At 39.3% G+C, this 16,785-nt stretch overlaps 1 pseudogene; it reads left to right on the forward strand.

Moving 5' to 3' along the window:
- The first annotated feature begins 5,171 nt into the window (after positions 1-5,171).
- LOC124964096 (peroxisomal membrane protein PEX14-like) lies at positions 5,172-7,619 on the forward strand (annotated as a pseudogene).
- Positions 7,620-16,785: the final 9,166 nt, after the last annotated feature.

The raw sequence follows: 16,785 nt of genomic DNA on the forward strand, positions 1-16,785 counted from the left end.
ACCTGACTTGGAAATGTAATTAATTATTTTTTTTCTCTTTTTTTTTTGTTACTAGAGCACTGTTTTAGAATTTTCTAAATACCAACTATTAATTATCTAGATGTGAGGAAAGAAATGATAAAAATATATATTCTCTAGCCTGAAGCATTTTTACAAATATATGACCTGACACACTCACACACACACACACACACACACACACACACACACACACGTTTACTTATGACCAGTAACACATTTTTACTATCTTCTGTGCAGAGACCCTTGGATCAAAAACTTCCTTTATGATTTTGTTTGTCCTTTTGATTTTTGAATTGACATTAGTATTTAATTTAAATGTGATTTTCTTATAAATACGTTAGATATGGAGAGATGGATATAAAAGGGGCATGGGTATTTTGAAACAATATACATCCAGTGAAAGAGTCACAGATGTTAAAGTTTTAAGGTGTGTTTTTCATTAAAGCACCCAGTCAGTGGAAATTACCTGATTTTTGCAATTCTTACTTGTTTCATATTTAAAATAAGGTATTAATGATACATTAAAGGGTTTAGATGAAAAAATTGAAATAATATATTAAAATGGTTTGTTCTTTTTAAAGAGCAATGCAATTTTAAGTAGGCTGTGGACATGCTTTTAAAGCACTTATATCTAAAATACATTACTGGCATTACTTACATCTCTACAGAAGACAAAGTACCCTACACAAATAATATTTTCTAAAGATGTAGCCTTTTAAGCTTTGTAATGAAAATTCATTTCAAGACATATTCAAGCACAAATAATCAAATATTTATTGAGCATCTTCTATGCACCAAGTGATATGCTAGGAAGACCCTGGAGATAGCTGTTTGTGCCTTTGCTGAGCTTAAAGGTTTATATCAAAGTAATTGTTTCAAAACATCAAATTTTGAATAAATCATGGAACATAATAGAAAATTCACCATGTAAACGTGGTCGAAGCTCTCATGCAGTTCATAATCAAGGCAAAATACAGGAATCAAAACAGCTCCCCTGGGGGAATAGAAATTCATGCTGCTGATTGCAGGGATATAAAACTGTACCATAAGCAAACGTGTTATAATAGTGATACACACTCTGGGGGAGACATAGTCGAGGTCTGAGCCTGTTTTCCCTAAAGCATCACTCTCTGAGAGGCAAAATAAATGATTCTGAAACAATACACATCAAATGATATCCAAAGTTTGCCCCCTATCTCTGACTACACTTGCATGTTCATGTAGTAATTCCCCTTAACATGTTAATCTTAGAACAGCTACGTGAATCTTATAAGGTTTACTTTGCCCTTTCTAAAGAATAATGTAAATAAAAGAAAATATAGTACTTCATTCTAAGAAAAAGTTAAAACTGGAAAGCCACACAAATCATTCTAGGGATACAAAAATGACATACAACGAAACCCAACTCCATTCCTAGTTTACAAAAGAGAAGGCACATATTAACCAAGTACTTCTTTATTATGACTTCAGTAATTTTCTATTGTTTCATAATTAAATATAATGCTGAATATGTATGAAACAGTATTTAGCTGCCTTCTGAATCCTAAAGCAATAGAAATTTTCTTGTAAAAATGAGGAATAAAAGGAAGCACTGTGATTGATTGCTTAACATTAAGTAGGTTTACAAGATGGAAAACAGTGTCCATTTTAGAAGAGTGTATATACCCACTCACCTTGTGCATATATTGTTATCTTCCTTTGGACAGGGAGTTCTCAAAATAGGGAGCGTTTGTTCATCTTGTCTTCAAATCTCGACACATCATTGAGTGTAGCCTACTCAGTGTTCTCCTTTTATTTGTGTATTTGTTTATTTTCTTTTACCTCTATAGCCATCTGTCATTTCCCTAATACCCCAATTAGCAACTATTCTTACCTTTTTAGTGTGCTTCTGAAAAATGTTGTGGTTACATTAATGCTTGTATACGATTTCCTGATGTTCGTATATACATTTTACCTATCCACTTCTCAGTGACAGTGATAAATAAACTTTTAAATTAAAAAGCTATTGTTTTAGTCCGCTTTTTCACTGCTGTGACTTAAAGACCCAACCAGCACAATTGTAGAGGAGGAAGAGTTTATTTGGGGGCTCATGGTTTCAGATGTCTCAATCCATAGATAGCAGGCTCCATTCCTTGGGGCTTGAGGTGAGGCAAGAACATCATGGTGGAAGAGTGTGGCAGAGGGAAGCAGCTCACATGGTGATCAGGAAGCAGAAATACAAATATATACCCTTGCTACATACAAATATATACCCCAAAGCCACGCCCCAATTCCCACCTCCTACCACACCCTACTAGTTCAATTACCACTCAGTTAATCCTCATCAGGGGATTAAATCACTGATGGGGTTAATACTCTTATAACCCAATCATTTCTCCTCTGAACCTTCTTGCATTGTCTCACATGTAAGCCTGTGGGGAATACCTCACATCCAAAACATAACAGCTATTAAAAAAAATTCTCTTAAAAAGTATATATCTTCCTCCATTCTTGCCCCCCTCCCTAACCCTAACTCTAACCCTAACACTAACCCCTCCCACCCCCCATTATGTGTCATCATCCACTTATTAGCGATATCATTTGTCCTTTGTTTTTTTGAGATTGCCTTATCTCACTTAGCATGATATTCTCCAATTTCATCCATTTGCCTGCAAATGCCATAATTTTATCATTCTTTATGGCTGAGTAATATTCCATTGTATATATATATACCACAGTTTCTTTATCCATTCATCAATTGAAGGACATCTAGGTTGGTTCCACAATCTGGCTATTGTGAACTGAGCAGCTATGAACATTGATGTGGCTGTATCTCTGTAACATGTATAGAGGGAAAAGAGGGGTGGGAGGGGTGGGGGGGAAGGGAAAAAAATAACAAAATGAATCAAACAGCATTACTCTATGTAAATTTATGATTACACAAATGGTATGCCTTTATGCCTTGTACAAACAGAGAAACAACATGTATCCCATTTGTTTACAATAAAATAATTAAAAAAAAAAAGTATATATCTGACTTTCTACATACGGGCTTGTGCTTTGATTGACTATCATTCCTCTGTTGGTGAGGGAGAGTTACCAGGTCTGAACAGTCCAAGATGGCAGGACACATGACAACCAGTACTGAGCTGATGGGTTCACGGCAGTGCGTTTGTCACATACACTTACATCCTACGGGAGAAAGATGCCAGAGCCCTGCAGGGCCTCCTGTGGGTTACACTGGGGATTATTAGAGTGAATAATAGGGACTGTGGGAGGCAGGCTTTGTAGGCACAGTGGGAGGTACTCTCTAGTTTCTGTGAGAGGATGCTACTGACTTATGTGAGTAGTTGTGTTGGCTTCCAGGGAAGTGAAGCCCTGGCAGAACTCTGTATCTGTTCAGCTGATAGAGAACCAGGCAGCTGGAGACCTTTCCCACCAGGTAAGTAAGGTCGTAGATCTGACTAGAGCAGGGGAACTCATGGTTAGGCCTTTGGGAACATGTACACAAAGATGTCAAGGCAGCACATGAAATTTTAAGCTGTATAATACCCCTAGAAATTCATATACCATTTCTTAGATCAAGGTCTCCCAGAGGCATCATAAAGGGTCCTTCTTTTTGTTTGCTCCTAATCAGCATTTGAACAACACCCTGTTAGTACTGAAAGTAAGACAAACCTTCTTCCTGTGTCACTCCATTTATTCCAATGAAACATGGATCTTCTCTGGCATTTCTATTTTCAAATACATAAAACATTCATATATGCTGATTTTCTTGCTAAATTTCATGCAAATCTTATTATATTCAAAAGGAGAAACTCATAAAAGTGTGTAATTTGTTGGCGTTTCAACTAGGATGGATGAAAAAGGTTAAGTATGTTATCACATTTAATGAACTTGCCTTACTATCCTTGAAAAATAATTCACATACTACAGCAATAGTCATTTGATTGGCAGATAATAGGGGCTGAAGATATTGTATAACAATGGCATACTGAGGAAGAAAGCCATGATTGCCTTTGGAAATGATAATGGTTGAAATGCAGGGAGGGTCACCTCATTCAGAAGATTTAATGGACAAGAAAAATAGGTGACCTCTGCAATGTGGGAAAATTATGCACAGATTATCCTTATGGAGTGAAACAGGCCATGCCATTTCACAAGAAAGGCTTATCTTGGAGAACAAGGCGTGTTGTTTTTGGATAGTGACTCAAGCATTTAGCACGTGAGGAGGGAAAGGAGTGTGGGAGGCATAGGTGATATTAGCCACCAAGGGGTAACAGACAGAAAAGGAGGTGACAAAAATATGTGTGTGAACATATCTTGGTCATTTTGCTTTTGGAGTACAAAGAGGGGTTTACTTGGTGCCCCAAACGTTTTGTAACTTAATATTCATAAAGTTCCTGCAATTCTGCATCAGGAACCCGAGGTTTCTTATTAGGGTCATCCTCTTCACCAAGTAATCTGCAAGGGTCCTCAGGTCTCCTGAGTTCAGGAAAATGAGCTGTTCAATCCCCAAGCACCTGTCTTCTGGACCTTCTAGTATGGACATGCACTAAACACAAAGTTTTAAGAAATTTCATGAATGTAAATGAAAGCAGTATTTACTTCACTGCTTTTTATCCAACTATTTGTTCACTCTTACTTCTGTATAGGTCATGGTATAGATTTGTATCCTATCACATTTGCACAGGTCATCTCTTATTTAATGTGTAAAATGCTTCTTTATAAGTAATTACATAAAATATGTGTTATTTTTACATAGTTCTTCAAATCAGAGTGACTTTGTAGAGTGGTAGAAGCATGAAGAAAGGAAGTCATCTAGTATAAGGGCCTCTGAAAGATATTTGATCAATCAGAACCTGGGTTCAGGCGGCGGTGAAGATGCCGTTGTGGAAAAAGGAAGTGTGGCCCAACAGCGCCTCAGCACCAGACACAGAAAATGGGAAGATAGAACTGTAATTAAAAAAAAAAAAAAAAAAATTCACAGGGCTACAGAAAGTCAGTAATTTGAGAGTGAGAAATAACCGAGACAGGCCAGGTGCCGCCGCCAGCAGAGCAGAATGGGGAGCCAGACAAAAGGGATGGCGTGGCCGGTGGATAAAGAAATAAAAAAATAAAGAAAAATTGACTTGGGAAAACCTGTGGTTTACAGAGGAAGGCTTACGTCCATGGACACCGAGTCGGTAGGGGTGAAAGTGTTTGGTGGAGGCGGTGAGCCCTCTGGGAGATCCCCCTGGTCTCTGTGGGCAGCCCTGCACCAGCCCAGAACACGCTGGCCGGTGAGCTTCCAGGTCCTGAAGGCTGCGCCTGTGAACAGGGACATGTTGGGAGGTGGGACGGGGAGTGGGGTGGAGGTAAGGAACTCATGAAGGAAGTTACCAGCAGCCAACAGAAAATTTCTCAGAGTGGCTCCTGAATCGGAGAAAATGAAACAGGCACAAAGAACATTTTACCTGGTCCATTAGGGCTCTGGATCCAAGGGAGAAAAATCCCACAACAACTGGCTCCCCATAAGAGCTATATTGCGGCTGTTCATTGCAGCCAGGCAAGAGCCTCTGCTCTCCAGAATGGATACAGGGATCACACAATTCTTTGGCACTCCCCAGTTTATCCTAGGCCATACGGGGAGATGGGCAGGTGAGAGCTGCTACACCTAGCTGGTGGTAAACAAGGAACACAGGGACAGTGTCCAAAAATACAGAGCCAGAAATAAATAGAAAGACCGAAAATGGGTTAGATTAGTCAGGCCTCACAAAGATGGCAGAACACCCAAGCCAACCAAGCTCTACTCCAGGAAGTGAAAATGTGGTGCCTTGAGAGCCTTTAACAAGTCACAGCAGTGAAGTTTCTACAGAATTCCCAGGTTCACCAGAGTCCACTTGCAACCAGGATCACATTCCTGAAGAAAGGGCTGAGGGAGGTAGAGATTGATCTGACTTTCCAACAGGCAGGCACTGCTATCCATGAGCCTTGGTCTTTGGGCCCAGCTCAGGGCATTCCTGTCCAGCCCCCAACCTCATTTCGCAGTCATACCGCCCTGTAGGTTCCTGGTGGTGAGATTATGGTGCCTTGGCCATCATCGTGGCAGGAATTGCATCTGCTTTCACCAGCTCTGTGAGTACCTGCTGCCCCTCATCCTGTGTGAGGACAGAAAGCAGTTGGGGAAGATGGTGGCTAGTCTCTCTAAGCGGGGTGGGTAGCATGGCCCAGACAGTGACTCAGGTACATTGACCTCTGTCCAGGAGCTGCTGAGACAGCAGCAGCAGAAGATCTAGGAGCTGGCCTTTAGGCTGGCCACCGCCAAAGCCACCGCATCTACCAACTGTATCCTGGGGTCCCAAAATATCAGTGATCTCAAGTTGGAAATTACCTCCTTGAAAGGTGTAATGTACAAAGCTGCTCCCTCTGACCTTTCCAGTGCAGCCATTTTCCCTGCCTCCCAACCACTTGTCAATCTGTGAACATCCTAGCTAGCTATTGGTCCACCAGTCAGCTTTCAGGTATCCTTCTCCGATATTGGTCCCCTGTTAGCCCAGCGGGATTCAATTGCTTTTCTGTAGCTACCCGCCATCTTTTCTCATCTTCTGTCTCTCCTCCTCACTTTCTCTATCCTCCTGGCTTTCACTCTCTCTCTAGTGCGCGCCCTTTCTCCTTCCCTTTCTTTTCCTCTCATTTTCTCTCTTACCCTGCAGGGAGACACTGTTTGCTTAATAAACTCCTTATGTGATTTCCTGAGTCCAGTGTGGTTTCCGTGGGATCCCTTACAAAAGGACTTTTAAATCAGAAGCAGTTCCCACTGTAAGGGGTCCCACAGAAACCACGCTGGACTCAGGAAATCACATAAGGGAGTTTATTAAGCAAACAGAGTGTCTCCCTGCAGGGTAAGAGAGAAAATGAGAGGAAAAGAAAGGGAACAAGAAAGGGCATGCAAGAAAGAGTGTGAAAGCCAGGAGGATAGAGAAAGTGAGGAGGAGAGACAGAAGGATGAGAAAAGATGGCAAGGTAGCTACTGTGAAGCAGTTGAATTGCTCTGGGCTAACAGGGGACCAATAACGGAGAAGGATACTTGCAAGCTGACTGATGAACCAATAGCTAGCTAGGATGTTCACAGACTGACAGTAGTTGGGAGGCGGGGAAAATGGCTGCACCGGAAAGGTCAGGGGGAGCAGCTTTGTACATTACACCCACCCTTCCCATCAACCCCGAAGATCCCCCTCCTGGCAGATTCCAGTCAAGTCACTGTCATCCTCCAGCCCTGCAGCTGTGAACCACCACAGCAGTGACATCTTGCTAGTCAGCAACAAGTCCACCTCACTCTTACCTGGGAAGGAAAGTCAGTCACAATCTGAGGGCTCCATGGCCACCTACCACCTACTGGGCACCCAGTAGGCCAGGACATGGCGGACATCAAGGGCCAGGGGAGGATGGAGGTACCTGGTGAGGAAGAAAAGAGGGAAGATAAGGAGGACGAGGAGGATGATATGAGCCATGTGGATTAGGAGGACATCCTGAGGGTGCAGAGGGAGGATAGGCGGGGTGGGGACGGGCAGATCAAAGAGCAGGTGGAAAAGCTGCTGTGCCCTGAGGGTGCCAGCAATGAGAATGAACGGGACTAGGGTTGCTCCCAGGGACACCGTCCAGCCAGTGGGCACTTGACTCTGGATGTGGGCAGGGGTGGCCTCAAGCCATGCTGAGGGCAGCGCTGTCCTCAGCTGCAGCAGCTGGGGGTCTCGTTTCTGTCTACCAGCTGTGTTTCACCTGAGCAGCACCCTAGTCCCAGCCTGCACCCACAACTCAGCTCAGCTCCAGAACAGATGGCTTTGGCCTAACTCACAGCCAGGCTGAGAACACCAAGGCTTCTGAGCCCCCAGCCTCTGCCCAGCCCCCTGGTCAGTGTCTCATCCAGGGTTTTGGCTGAGTGTCTTTACTGACCTGATAAAGTGAATGGCAAGAACTCGTGTGGTCACTTGCCTCCTCCTAGTGGGGAGGAGCTATAATTCCCTTTGGTCTCTGCTGTCCCTGCTGTATCCTCTTGGGCCTGGCCTGTGGTTCTTTCTTCACTCTGTTTCCAAAAGCCAGGGCCTTGAACCCACTCTCTCTCTCAGCGACAGCCTGCCAGGGCCCAGTCTCCCCACAGCCAGGTCCTGTCTGACAGATGGGCACCTGTCCCCAACCCCAGCCCCACATGCCCTGCCATCCTCAAATGAAATCACACTGCTTCCTCCTTTACCATGTCCTGGTTCGGCTAATCACCTTGTGAGATGTGATTTTTGCTTCAGGGCAGAGCCAGGCAGCAAGGCCTTCCTGACCGATAGCTTTGTCTATTCTCACCAAGAAACACATGTTCGGGGATGGGGATATAGCTGAGTCGGTAGAGTGCCCTGGGTTAGATCCCCAGCACTGCAAAAAAAAAAAAAAAAAAAAGAAAGAAACACATGTTCAATTGTGTGATCATGTATAGTTTTCAGAATATAAGATATGATCATATACAATTGTAATAAGTATGAGTTACCACTATTTAAAAAAAGACTGAAAATCTATCTCTGCCAACAGATTTGGCCACCACAGTGGAAAAAAGTTCTTTATCTCTCATCACAATTCCATTTTCTTTTTATATTTTTCTTTATTTTTTCCTCTATATTCCCATTTTTACTGTCTTTAAATTTTAACTTTTTTTTAGTTTTTCAAAAATAATTTTATATTATTCATTATTTTCCTTATGCATGATTTTGTGTGCATGTGAGTATGTGTGAGTATGTGTGGTGTGTGTGGTTCTGTATGCTCTCACTGCATGGATAGGTTTGAATATTTATATAATTTTACTTACACATTAATAACACTCCTTCATGTGTTCATTATGCAGTATAGGTTAAACTTAGGTGGGGTACAATTTTACAGAGATTTGAGTTTTTTAGGTCTTATATTTGCTGGTTTGTTTACACCTGAGTTCTGAACTCTCCTATCTCCCCTTCTGCATTCTCTTCCCCCAGTAACAGCTGAAATTCCTTATTCCCTCTTGTTTCTTCTTTTCGTTACTTTCAGTTAACTTATTATCCCTTCATCTTGCAAATGACACCTACTCCCTATCTTCAGCTTCTCCTCTGATCACTTTTTCAACCCCTTCAAACTTTCTCTTACCTTCCTACCCTATTTTCTATTACTTAAGGAACTGTAACCCGACCAAATAATAGATATTATGTTGGACTATGTAATTTGTACTGTATTCAAGTCATTGTGACTATAAATGCAGTGGATAACATAGTAGATGCCCATGGTTGAATGCCTGATCTAGTTCATGATTTTATTATTGATGCTACGGAGGCTAAAACCCAGCCTCACCATTCCTATATAAGTGGAAATTAGTGTTATAATGTCACCTGACATTTATCTTAAGGCTGTACATTTGTTTCTGACATTAGTTCCATTCCTGGCTCCCTGCTCCCTCTAAGAGAGACTGGAAAGAGATTGGAACACTTCAGGATCAGAGTAGAGATTCTGTAGCTGAGAGAAATGCTCATGTCTCAACCAAACAACAGTGAATCTCACCCTATATACAACCTAACCACACTTTAGCCCTGTTTTGGCTCCAAACCCAAAATAAGTACCCATGGAAGAACAATCAGGGAGGGACTTTAGGTGCCACTCCTGGACATCTACTCATATATCAAAAACAGAGAAGTCCTAGAACAAATAAGATAATTATACACAAAAGAACACTCATAAAAAAGATGGAGGAAACTCTATCTCAATTGATGTACAAGTCAAAGACCTCTGAAAACATAAGGAAATAGGAAAACAAATCGTCTCTCCCAAACTCACGGTCCCCTGACAAAGGATTCCACTGATTTTGATGTGAATGAAATCTAAGAGAAATATTACAAAAATCTGATTATTAAAATGTTCTATGACATTGCTGGTGGGACTGCAAATTGATGTGACTAATTTGGAAAGCAGTATGGAGATTTCTCAGAAAACTGGGAATGGAACCGCCATTTGACTCAGTTATCCCATTCCTTGGTAATATCTAAAGGACTTAAAATTAGCATATTACAATGTTCTCTCTGATATGTAGATGTTAACACACAATAAGGTGGGGGGAAGAATGGAAGTTCATTGGATTAGACAAAGGGAAATGAAGGGAGGGATGGAACATGGGATTAGGAAAGACAGTAAAATGAATCAGATATAATTTTCCTTTGCTCATATGTGAATACACAGCCAGTAAGATTCCACATCATGTACAACCACAAGAATGGGATCCTAATTAGAATAATTTATACTCCATGTATTTATATGTCAAAATACACTCTACTGTCATGTACATCTAAAAGGAACAAATAAATACATGTTCTGTGAACAAAAGAAGATCTAAGGAATAAATTAGAAGAGCAGATAGAGGCATGAAAGACCACTTCGATAAGGAAGAAACCTATTAGAACTCCTAGAAATGAAAGACATCATCAATCAAATTTAAAAGTCACTTGAAACCATCACTAACAGATTAGACTGAGTGGAAGATAGAATTTCTGCCCTTGAAGACAGAAATTCATGCCTTGAAGACAGGATATATGAACTTGAGTACACAGACTGCAACAAAAGGAGGAAACACAGAACATGGTCAGAATATTCAAGACTCCTGGGACAACACCAAAAGACCAAACCTGAGAATTCTTGGGATATAAGAGTACATGGGTGGTACATGGAGATACAAAATAAATGAATTAAGAACATTGTCAATGAAATAGTTACAGAAAACTATTCCCATATCACAAATGAAATAGACATTTCCATACAGGAGGCTTACAGAATCCCAAATAGGCCGATTCAAATGAGAAGTTCTTCAAGACATTTCGTAATCAAAATGCCTAACATAGGAAACAAGGAAAGAATATTAAACTACAAAAGAGAGACATCGGGTCACATTTAGAGGCAAACCAGTAAGACTTACTTCTGATTTTCCAATTCAGATCCTAAAACCAAGGAGGACATGAAATGAGATATTTAAAGTTCTAAAAGAAAACAACTGCCAGACAAGGTTACTATATCCAGCAAAGCTCATATTCAAATCTGAGGAAGAGATCAAACTTCCCATGGCAAGAATAAACTGAAAAAATTATGACCACCAAGTCAATACTACAAAGAATACTCAAAGATAAAATGCACACAGAGGAACCCAAAAACAAATCCTAAAGTTCCCAAAGAAAGGAAGAACAATAGAAGAGAAGAGTAATCCTTTAAGTGAGAATCAAATAGTATTACAGATAGCAAAACATCAAAATGGCAAGAAGTGACAAACACATATCCAAACTAAAACTGAATGTTAATGGTCTCAACTACCCAGTTAAAAGACATAGATTAGCAGAAAAGGATAAAAAGAGATACAACTCTATGCTGTTTAAAAGAGACTCATAGGCAAAGACACTGACAGGCTGAGGATAAAAGGATGGAAAAAATATTCTATGTATATGAACTCCATAAAACAAGCAAGGCTAGCTATTCTCATGACTGGAAAAACAGATTTCAAGCAAAACTTAATCATAAGTGCCAAAAAAGTTCACCATAAAGGGAACAATCCAACAAAAAGATATAATCACCGTAAATATTTATGTCCCAGATGTTAGCACACCCAATTACATGATATTAAAATCCCACATAGATCCCAACACAATAAAAGAGAGTGATTCCAGCATACCCTTAGCACCAATAGATCATCAAAACATAAAGTTAATAAAGATAACTCCAACCTAAATAATAATAAAAATCAAATGAACTTGAGACATCTATAGAATATTTTACTCCCAAACTGCTGAATTTATCTTCTCAAAATCTCATTGAACATTTTCCAATGTATACCATATTGTAGGGCACAAAGGAAATCTTAGCAAGTGCAAAGATATTGATATAATCCCATGCATCTTATAGGTTATAATGGAATGAAATTAGAAATCGAGAGCAAGAAAAAAATTAGAAACCACACGAACATATGGAGATTGAATAATCTCTTAAATGAAGAAGGCATCAAAGAAGAAATGAGACTAGAAATCAAGAAATTCTTAGAATTGAATGAGAACAGAGATACAAAATATTAGAATCTTTGTGACTATGAAAGTAATTATAAGAGAAAAATTTATAGCACTGAGTGTCTATGCTAAAAAAATTAGAGGGATTCCAAATAAATAGGCTTATGTTCCTCCTTAAGAGTTTAGAAAAAGAACAAACTAATTTTAAAAATCAGCAGAAGACAGAAAATAACTAAGATCAGAGATGAAATTGAGAATAAAAAAACAATATACAGGATCAAAGTAACCAAGAGTTGGGTCTTTGAAGAGACAAATAAGACTGATAAACCCTGAGTCAAACTAACCAAAAGAAAGAGAAAACTTGAATTATTAAATTAGAGATGAAAAGAGTTATTACCCCAGAGCCTTCTAAAATCCAGAGGATAATCAGACATATTTTGAAAATTTTTACCCTAATAAACTAGAAAATCTATCAGGCATTGACAAATTTCTAGACATATATGACCCCCCAAATTGAATTAGAAAGACAGAAAAGAAAGAAAGACCAATATTAAGTAATAAAATTGAAACTAGAATTAAAAGCCTTCCCCAAAAGAAAAGTCCAGAACCATATGGATTCTCAGCTGAGTTCTGCCAGATACTTAAAGAAGAACTAAAACATCTTTCTCAAATTATTCCATGAAATTAAAAGGGAGGGAACACTTCTCAATGCATTCTATAAAGTCATTAAAACTCTGATACCAAACTGCAGATCAATAGCCCTCATGAAATCATGGCATTTGCCAGTAAATGGAGAACATCATGCTAAATGAAATAAACCAAACTTGGGAACTCAAGGGTCAAATGTTTCCTTGTAAAATTAAGAAATGTGGTGGTGTGGGGGGACGGATAGGATATCATAAAGATATAGGGAAGATTGATAGTGTAGAAGAAGGAGATCAATAGGCAGAGTGGTGGAGGGATGGGAAAGGGGAGGTAATGTGGAATGCATTCTTAAAAAGTCATGTTATGCCGTGTGCAGTGGTGCTGCCCTGTAATCCCAGGAGCTCAGAAGGCTGATGCAGAAGAATCACATGTTCCAAGCCAATCTTAGCACTTAAGGAGGCCCTAAGCAACTTAGTGAAAACCTGTCTCAAAATTAAAAATAAAAAGTGCTTGGGATGTGGCTCAGTGGGTGGATAAGTGCCCCTGGGTTTAATCCCTGGTATGACTCCCCAAATTGAAAAGAAAAAAATCATGTTACCTTTATGTATAAGTAAAAAGAACCAATTGAATGTAAATAAACAGATGAGTGAAAGGAAGTCCAGCAGACTGGAGGAAGAAGAGTCAGGGAGGGAAAGGAGGAAGGGAGGCAAAAGTGGGGATCTGGCACTGAAATTGAATTCCATGCGTTTGTTGGGTTGGACCCAATCACTGTGTATAACTATAAAGCTGTAATTAAAAATAAAAATAAAATTAACTTAATCCTGAGTTCAAACACCACCTTTCTCACATGCTAGTTGAAAGTTCAGCGCCAACTATTTTACCATTTCTGATACTCAATTTCCTCATTGTCATAGGACATCTGTCATAGGATTCAAATTAGACTTAGTAATTTTAAAGAAAAAAAAATAAGTTGACCTGTTTTAGCAACCAATTCAGTACTTCATCTAGTGGATAATCTATGCTCATACAAACAAAAGAAGAAAAAGTTTAACAGTTAATTGTTATACTGGAATATCATGTATTCAACCTGTGTTCCCATTAAAAATTCTCTAAATCATGCACATAGAAAATGCTGAAATAGAAACTGTTAGGCCAGATGTTAGGCCAGATGTTAGGGGCAGTTTTGGTTCGTCGATAACTCCCAGAAAAACACTCCACAGATACAGGTCCCACATGAGGAACTTTTTATTTTATGCGGACGAATCATGCCCGCTCGGGGGAAAGGGGAAAGGAAAAGAAGAAGGTAGCGCCGGGTTTCTTCTCAGATATTGGAATTTCTCGGACTGTGAGGAACCAATCGTGGAGGAGAATTATTACAGACTGACTGATGGACCAAAGATATATTAGAATGTAATGTGGGAGGCAGGAAGGTTACGGCAACGTAAGCCGGAAATTCCTGTAACAGGAGAGGCGGGCGTAACGCAGATTGACAGGTGGTTCCTGTAGCGGAAGAGAAAGGTGGCTTTATACCTAACATTCCCCTATTTCCTTTTTTATAAAAAAAAAATTTTTTGGGGGGGTACATGGATGAAGGTCAGTCTTCTGTAATTACTTCCTGCTGGGTGTGGACGTAGAGCTGGTATCATTGTGGCAGGAAGAACTGGAGACTTGATAGTTTCTCTGGAGGCATATCTGCAGCCAGGCTCCAATTTTTTGTGAGATTCTGATATTTCTGCAATACAAGTTGATTAATTGACATGGAAGTAAAAGACAGGGGGTGGAAGAACTGAGAAGTTGTTCCCATAACAAGGCCTAGCAAAGGCTGGAGAGGACAAGCCTTCATTTGGGAGCTTTAACATTGACTAGATTATCAGGAAGTGAACACAACATTTAGTAGAGATCTCTATACTTAAGCTGTTACTAGCAAACATAGATTAAGCCTACCTGTGTCTGTAGGCCTTAAACTGACTAAAAAATTCTAACTCTAGCAGTTTCTCTTGATAGTTACTATTATTTTTAAATGCCCAAGAATGGCTATACTTTGGTTTTAACTGATTTGCTAGGTGTTTAAGATCAAACTGGTCAACATGACCTGTTCTTATCTGTTAAAGAGTCAGCTGAGTTTCCACAGGGGTAACTCATGGAGAACTTAAGAGCAGCTTCTTAGCTCCATTAGTGCAATTGGTTAGGCAGGGTCTTCTCGATGATGTGACTTTCCTTGAAAGTATCGGTGATGTCTCCCTTTTTCTGTGACCCTCCTCTGCAGCAGATGCACTGAGTGGCTTTTTCTCTAGCAGTCTCATCAGTCTCCTTGCTTAGGAGGTTGTGTGACCCAGAGTTGCAAAGCTCCTTGGAGAAGTCCTCTTGTTCCCTGGGTTCAGACTGACTTTAAGGGCAAGACCCAAATATGGAGTTTTTCTTGGCCTCTGTATTTAATCTCTATCTCTAAGTTTGATCTTAACCATCAAGCAAGTCAGTCTCACCAGTCATAAAGTAAGAGTACTGGGCTTTAGCTTTAATGTCTATAACTTTACAGTTCTGTTCCATAGGTGATGGCTTACTATTCCAAGTTAATTTACAGTGTTCGCTCTTGAAGCAGTACTTCTGCAAAATATTGATCAGGCAACAATTAGAGTTTACAAGGAAAATACAAAATGGAATTACCAACAGTAAAACATTCAGTTTGTGCAATAATATCTTGAATTTTGGCTGAGTTCCATTTTTGCTACTGCATATTACACTCTTTTGTAAATGTTATTTTACATATACCCTATTGATGACAGGTCCTATAATAGAATATTAAATGATAGGTTTACCATTACAGACAAGTTTAATTTGGAGAACAGCAGCTTGATAAATTTTCTGCTTTAAAGGCTTGTATACCTGGAAAATATGAACACATTTAATATACAAAGAATAATGTTTTTAAGTATGTTACTCCATGGAATAACCTTATAAATTAATCAGATGTCTCTAACAAACACATTTGAGTAAGCCCATACATGTTGACTCCAATTCACTCATCTTATTGTAGAAAAACCAAGATATTAGATAAGTGTACCAATAGTATTTGCTGTCTCTTTTCTGTTGAAGAAAATTCTTAGAAAAATTGATGTTAGATATTTTATAAACATTAATATTTTATTAGTTTGACCACTTAGAGACTTGAGAGTTAATTTTAAGGACATTTTACTTTTATTAGTTTACCCAATTTAAATTGAATCTCATTAAATCACGTGAATTAAAAAATATTTGGATCCATTTTTAAAAAATTTAACTTTTATGCGCACTTATATTTAACACAAAAGCAAAGGCCTTGTAATATTTATCTCCATTGCAATGTAATGGATGTTCAAAAATAACTCTAGAGTTGAATAAAAAGAACTGATCAAAAATCATTAACCTAGGTCTGTAGGATCAAAATTGTGAGCTCAAAAATACAGCATTTAAGAAAAACAAAGTCCTAGAAGAAAAATGATAATGGTTATTAATTAAAGCATGAGAAAATGAGAAGGAGAGAAAAGTTGAAAGGGAGAAAAGTATTCTGAGTTGTAGCCCAGGAGAAATTTAAAATGGACACTTTTTTTTCTTGGGTTTGAACCTGGTCTCCTACTGAGCTTTTCTTCATTTACATTTCAATGTAACCCTTGACTGAGATCTGAATCTGAAAGGGCTAATATGTTCTAGCAGAGACTTGATGCTTAGGTCCTTTTAATTTCTTGAGCTTGCAGGGAGAGCTAAGAAGCAAGAAAGAAAAGATTTGAAAATAAGGAATCAGCCAAGAGAATGTGTTCAGGTTTTACTCCCTCCATGTCAGCCACCTCCAGTAAAGGAGCTAGAATGTGTGTATGAGACTGCGTGGTTGGGGGACTTGGTGGGCTGAATGGAGGAGTGGACGGAGAAACAGAATGAGGTGAACTCGGAAGGGAAAGAAGGGTTAAAAGGTGGGGGAGAAGCCAAGAGAGGTTTAGCAAGAAAGAAAGGAAAAACAAGAAGGGGAAAAGTTCCTTTCCATTCACCAGGTTGCCCATATATGTAGTTAATTATAACTAGCATAATTAGGCATATAATTTTACCTAGTATAAAGCTAGAATTTAGGGTGTCATAAATAGACCAT

Source organism: Sciurus carolinensis, chromosome 14 (assembly GCF_902686445.1).
Source record: "Sciurus carolinensis chromosome 14, mSciCar1.2, whole genome shotgun sequence".
Classification (NCBI taxonomy): domain Eukaryota; kingdom Metazoa; phylum Chordata; class Mammalia; order Rodentia; family Sciuridae; genus Sciurus; species Sciurus carolinensis.